This window comes from Myotis davidii, unplaced genomic scaffold (genome assembly GCF_000327345.1).
Source record: "Myotis davidii unplaced genomic scaffold, ASM32734v1 scaffold46, whole genome shotgun sequence".
Taxonomy (NCBI): domain Eukaryota; kingdom Metazoa; phylum Chordata; class Mammalia; order Chiroptera; family Vespertilionidae; genus Myotis; species Myotis davidii.
The window spans coordinates 9,639,130-9,646,457 of NW_006383006.1; positions in this window are offsets into that span (position 1 = coordinate 9,639,130).

Sequence of the window (7,328 nt, forward strand, 5' to 3'; positions counted from 1 at the left end):
TTGTACATCAGATCCCCAGTACTTTTACATTTTATAACTGGAAGTTCGTACCCTTTGATCAACATCTCCCGAGGCCCTCATTTCCCTGCCCCTGGTAAGCAGAATTCTCTGCTTCTATGAGTTCTGCTTTTTTAGATTCACATATAAATGATATCAGATAGTATTGGTCTTTCTCTGACTTATTTCACTTATAATACCTCAAGGTCCATCAATGTTGTCACAACAGCAGGATTCCCTTCTTTCTCATGGCTAAAAAATATTTCTCTATGTGTGTGTATCACATCTTCTTCATCCATTCATCTAGCAAAGGACACTTAGGTCATTGTTGTACCTTATCTACTGTGAATGATACTACAGTGAAGATGGGAGTGCAGATTCTCTCTGAGATTCTGTTTTCATTTCCTTTGGATATATACACAGAAGTGGAATCACTGAATCATAGTACTTCTAGTTTAAAATTTAAAAAATGAATATTTTTAATGTTGGAAGTATTACAGAGGTTCCCTTCACTTGTTTGTTTTTTTCCCCATTAACCCCTCCATCCCACACCTGCCTCTCCCAGGCCCTCACCACTCTATTGTCTGTGTCCCTGGGCTATGCATGTATGCATAGCAGTTCCCAGGTTAATCATTCCCCACCTCCTAGCCCACCCCCAACCTCTTCTCTCTCAAATTCATCAGTAGTTTTAAATTTTTGAGGAAACTCCATACTGTTTTCCATAGTGGTGGCACCAATTTACATTCCTAACAACAATGCATAAGAATTCCCTTTTCTACACATCCTCACCAACATTTGTTATCTCTTTGTCTTTTTGATAATATCTATTTGAATATTACATGAAATGATATTTCATTGTGCTTTTGATTTGCATTTTCCTGATGATTAGTGATGATGAGCACCTGTCATGTACCTGTTGACCATTCAAATGTCTTTGTTCCCTGCCTCCTTTTCAGGTTTTACCTCCTCTCTCTCCATACCTCACAGCTACCCTCCTGAAGATCATATACTTTATTATCTTCATGTCTTTGTACATGATGCCTCCTCAGTCCAGGTTTCCTTTCTGGTCTGTTTGAGGAATTCCCCAGTCATCACTTAAGATGCAAATCTGACTTGCCTAAGCAAAGAGAATATAGGGTTGGGCAAAAGTAGGTTTATAGTTGTGAGTAGGCAAAACACAGAGTTTATTCTTGTATTATTATTTATTAATTATTGTATTGTATTATTCTCCATACAACTGTAATCCTATGTTTACCACACCCTGTATACAGTCCTCCCTATTCTTATAGGATTTTATGTACATGCACATCTACTGTTCTGACTACTCCTACTAACAACTGTATTATTGTCTATCTGCACTTTGCTAAGCAATTTATTAGGTACTTTACATTGACTATATCACATTGTCATGAGTAAACTGTAAACATTTGTTGATTTGTTAGTTCAAGTTAATACCTAACTTTGTAGTTGTAGTTTGTATTCTAGTAAATGTCACATGTCAACTTTTAAGTATCGAGAAATCCCAGTTGATACTTGGCATTGCCGTAGAGTAAATGGCAGTCTCTGTCCTAAGGCCATCACCTAGTGAAGAGGGAAGCATCTGATCAGCAAGTTAGAAAGGCTTCATGTCAAGCAGAAGAGCACATATAGGAAAAGGGCTATATATCTGCTACCAGATGGAAAGGGGAAAATTCGGACAGTGGAAAGGTTCAATGAAGCTTCCACAGTATGCTTGTACAAGCAAAAATTTGAGTCACATTGCAAACTTTGGGAAGTGAAGATAAATGTTACAAGGTCATATAACATTTGACAAAATACTTGTCAAAATCAGCACTTTTTTCAGTAGCTTTTCTAAATTCCAGTGCTCAGGAAGGAACCCATCCTGCTGAGGGTTCCACCTGCCTTCTAAATGGGAACTTCAAATGTAAAGCACATATTTGTGGCCACTGTGACCACCTTAGTTCCTTCCTCTTTCAGTGGGCTTTTCACTCATTACTCAATTGAAAATCCATGTTAGAATTTAAACTAGGAATTAAATGGCAGACATTTTTTTACCTTTCTCCGTTTTCAACTCCAAAAGAAATTATGTGATAAAATTAACATTGAGTGTGAGATGTAACCACAATACAATCTCTACCCATACCATAATCTGTTATTATGGATAGAAAACAAATTAATCGATTTTCACTATAAGACCTTGTTAGATATGAAAAAAAAATCGAGAAAACATAATACCAAAGAAGACATTTTAATTAGCTTTATACAAATTAATATAGGACATATCCAAAAATGTTATTGAGGAAAACTGTAATGCCTTTAGGAAGTTATAAGTTATAGCTGGGGGAGGGGGTAAGAAATATGCACATCTTTTTAAATGTTGAAGCCATGGAGACAAGTGTTTGTCTAAGCTATTTTGTTTTGCTGGATGGTGGGTAAGAGGGAGAGAAAGGAGTCGTGGCAAAAAAGTATAATTTTAGTATATGTTGTATTTAATATGTAGTGTTATGATTTTAGCATATACTAAAGTTAAGAGTGAAATCCATGCTAATTTGTTCAGAATTGATGTTTGACTTTTGCTGGAAAGGTTCTATTTTCACACAGCTAACACAGTTTGTTATTAACTTGAATTAACAAATTAACAAATGATTATACTTTAATCATGAGCTTGAAATATTCATGGTAAAATGACTAATACAGTGCTTAGTAAGAAGAGGATAGACAATGCATAAAATCATTAGTAGCAGGGGTGGTCAGAGCAGTAGATGCACAAGCAAAACTCTTTAGTAGAGACCATACAATTCACTTATCCAAAGAAGTTGGACTTGGGTCGTAAAAGATGACTGGGAGTTCATCAAACATCTCCAAAAGGGAATCCCAGGATTGGGAGGCAGCATGTGCAAAGACATGGAGATAAGAAAGTACATGGCATATAGGAAAGTAAGTGTGGGGTATAGTGAGACTTGAAAAGGAGGCAGAGGTCAACATATGAAGGCCATTTTATGGCATTAGAAGATATTCAGATATTATTTTATTTATAATTTCGCCTATAAGCCAGTGGTTTTCAACCTGAATGTACACATGAAAATCCTATATAATAAAGAGGTTATATGCAAATTGACCATCACTTCAACACACAAGATGGCTTCCCCCCATGTGGTCAAAGATGGCCACCACAAGATGGCCTGCAGGATGCCCTGACCAGGTTGGTTCAGTGGATGGAGCATTGGCCTGCAGACAATTTCGCCTATAAGCCAGTGGTTTTCAACCTGAATGTACACATGAAAATCCTATATAATAAAGAGGTTATATGCAAATTGACCATCACTTCAACACACAAGATGGCTTCCCCCCATGTGGTCAAAGATGGCCACCACAAGATGGCCTGCAGGATGCCCTGACCAGGTTGGTTCAGTGGATGGAGCATTGGCCTGCAGACTGAAGGGTCTCAGAGAGAAAACCAGGCCTGCAGGAGAGGGCAGTTGGGGGGAACCAGGCCTGTAGGGGGGGCAGTTAGGGGTGACCAGGCCAGCAGGGGAGGGAAGTTGGGGGCTACCAGGCCTGCAAGGCAGGACAGTTGGGGGTGACCAGGTCAGCAGGGGAGGGTAGTTAGGGGTGACTAGGTTGGCAGGGGAGAGCAATTAGGGGCAATCAGGCTGGCAGAGGAGCAGTTAGGCATTGATCAGGTTGGCAGGGGAGTCATTAAGAGACAATCAGGCAGGCAGGTAGGCAGGCGAGCGGTTTGGAGCCAGCAGTCCTAGATTGTGAGAGGGATGTCTGACATCCCTCGAGGGGTCCTAGATTGGAGAGAGTGCAGGCTGGACTGAGGGACACACCGCCCCCTGCATGCATTTTGTGCACTGGGCCTCTAGTTTTTAAATACTTGTGCTCAGCTCCTTCACAACACACACAAACATATAGCAAGGTTTTGCAAAAAATAAAAAAATATGACACCCAAATCAGAATTTTAGAGAAATAAATTATTATTATAATTATGTCCAGTGCAACTTTTAATAAGTATTTGTTGTTTACTTGAAATTTAAATTTAACTGGTATCCTATTATTATTTTTTCCTACCTTTTCAGAACAATCAACCAGAATCCCTGAGACGGGGCTTGGTCCTTGGTATTTCTTAAAGTGCTCCAACAGACTTTCACATGCAGGCAGAGTTTGCAGCCCTTGGTCTAAGTAATGGACAGTGAAAGAACAGTGTGTTTTGAAAGACCACAGGGATGAAATGTTCTGCCATTTTGTGGTGTAGGGACTAAAGGAGGGAGAGGCTGGTGGTGCGGAATCTCTTAAGAGTTATTGTCCACATCTGGTTAAGAGAAAGAATTGGCTTGAACAAAAGCAGTGGTAATAGAGGGGAAAAGTGAGAGTCTCAAGCAGTGACAGGACGCATAGGAATTTGTGCAAAGGGCACAGTAGGAGCAGGGGATGACCACTGGACCCCTGCCAATGTCAGCATTCCTTTGTGAAATTCAATAGTTCTTCCATGAAATGGGGAGGAAGTAATAGTTACTTATTTTGGAACATTACTTGTGAGGATTCAATTAAATAATACATTTAAAACCCTCATTATTCTGCACAGGCATGCTAAGCATTCCATAACTTTTAATCATTATTACTATGTTATTGTGATTATAAAATTAATCAACCTGATTCTGGTTGTTTTTGTTTTTTTTCTCCTCTTCTTCACATACTCTCTCTACTTCCCTCCTATTTCTGGTTTCTTACTTCTTTTCTCCCCTTTCTTCTTCCTCAATAACAACTTTGAATCCTGGAGTGTCAGGAATTACCCTCAGGAAGGATATTTGCAAAGGCCAATTTAGAGTCATTTAAGCAACAAGATAGAATTAGGCTGAATATGGTAGCCAGAACTAATGCTGAGATGAAATAACTCCAGAATGGCTTAAAGAATCACCAAACTATTTCATTATTTCACCCTTTAGACAGCCAGTGTCAAAGAATCATAGTTTCTAAGAATGACAGAGCAGAAAGGGCTTTAGAATGTATAGACCTACTATGATATTATACAAATCAATATAATAGCTGCACTTAGGCACGAGCGTTTTACTTAATTCTTTTATCCTGTAATGTTCTTGCTCTATATCAAGTACAATAAGTTTCCTAACTAATATCGTTGATAGGTTCTACAACTTAAAGTGAAACAACATATAGAAAAACCAATTTTACCTTAGGCTAATTGATAGAAATAAGAGTTAAGATCCTATAGTATATCCTCGACATGATAACAATATGACATTACTCAAGGACCTGTTATTCTGGAAGGTCTGTAGGTGGAAAAGTCAAGAGGGTAGGCTCTTCCATAATTGGAAACTGGATTGAAAATAAACAGGTAAAAGAAATAAAAGTGATTTGGGGGCAAGCTGGGAAATTTGCATATGGACTGTATAGCAGATAACATTATTGAATGAATGGTTCTTTTTTTTTTTTCAGTGAGGCAATGGCATTTTAGTTAAATGGGAGGACATTCTTATTTTTAGGGGTAAAGGATAATGACTATAATTTACTTTCAGATGGTTTAGCAGAAACCATTTGAAATAAATACGCAGGTTTTATATACTGTATTTTATATACTGTATTTCCACGTTCAAAGGCTGTTAAATCGCATTGTTTACCCATATCTTCAGAAAAAAATCACTTCTACTGTCGTGGTAAACAACTTGCTTCCCTATTTATAATGGTCTGACAATCTAGCAACTTCAGCATGAAATTATAGCTAATTTGCCTACAAACGTCAGGTGGTTATAATAATCTGGCCACTCAGTGTATATATTTGTGGCAGGTGGAGAAAACAAATATGGTAAATTGGTGAGTCTTGCTGAAAGCTATGTGTGTGTTATATTAATTGTTAAATATATTTAAATAATATAAAGAAGCAAGGCCAGCCTGTGTAGTTCATTGTGGACCCATGAACCAAGAGGTCACTGGTTCCATTCCAGTCAGGGCACATGCCCATGATGTAGGCTCCATCCCCAGTGGGGGTATGCAGGAGGCAAGCCGATCAATGTTTCTCATCAATGTTTCTATCTTTCCTTCTCCCTTTATTCTCTCTCTCTCAAATCAATAAAAAGATATTTTAAAAAACTAAAAAACAAGCAAGAAGAGTAAATTTTTAAAAATTAACACAGAATAAATGACTTCTTTATTCAAAAAAGGGGTAGGACCAGGTTCTGGAATCAGACAAACCTGAGGTCTACTCCTATTGAATCACTTGTTTATTGACTAGGCAACACTGGGAAAATTGGAAAACCTCTCTAAGTCTCAGTTTCCTCACAAATAGAATGCGGTTAGTAATATTAACAAGAATACCTAGTTGTTATCCCACTGTGACGGCTGTAACAATTGAGTAAAATAACAAAGGTGAAGGGCTCAGCACCAGGGCCTGGCACATGCTAAGAGCCCATTTGGAGTTTTCTCTCACCATTGTAACCTCAGAGCACATGGGAGTAAAATTAAAACAAGAAAAAGCTCAGTGTTCAATCTGTGATTTCTGTCAGGTTATTTTTTTCTTAGGTTTTTAAAATGTATCTGTCTGCAAGAAACTGGGACATCAGTAAAAAGCTGCATCCTTCTTTTGTGTGATGCATAAGTACAAACAGAAAGCCCCTTTCTGGGGAGTAGGTAGCATAAAGGTGGTATTCCCTGCTCACTGTCATCTCTAAAGCCAGCAATAAACAAATCATAAAAAATGTGCTTGGAAATTTCAGCTCCCAGTAATAGCTGAAACAAAGGCAGAAAATTGCAGCTCTCTGTGCAATAACTAAGCCTCTCGTTATGTGCTGCTGTATTAAATATAAAACATTTTCATTTCCTTTGTATAGGAAATTCAATAGGACCCGAAAAGGGGGTCAACCAAGTACTGTGACTCCCACAATAAAATGTGAGTGGTGCTAATATTCCTTTTCCAACTCTCGAGACGGCAAATAACCAAAGAGATAAAATGTAGCTTTCATAAAACTAGAGGTTTGGTAGAGAATTAGCATGAGACTTGTGCTTGTGACTTGCAAACGGAAGGTTGGCCAAGAGCTCAGATTTATGCCATGAAATTTAAATGGTTTTCTCCTGAGGTTCTCTTGACAATATCATTGTATGTGGCTGAGTTAGTTTATTGGCACTTTTGTATGGGGATTGTTTTTGGAGGAGTGTAGGGGGTAGGGGTGAGGCTAACCTATTTCTTTAAGAAACCCAGCCCTTTATGGGACTCCAGGGAATTTTAAAGCCGGGAATTTGGAAGAGTAACACATGCAAGAGTCTCCAAATGGTGAGGCAGAATCAACATTTAGAAAATTCCTTTGGGGGGAAAAAAT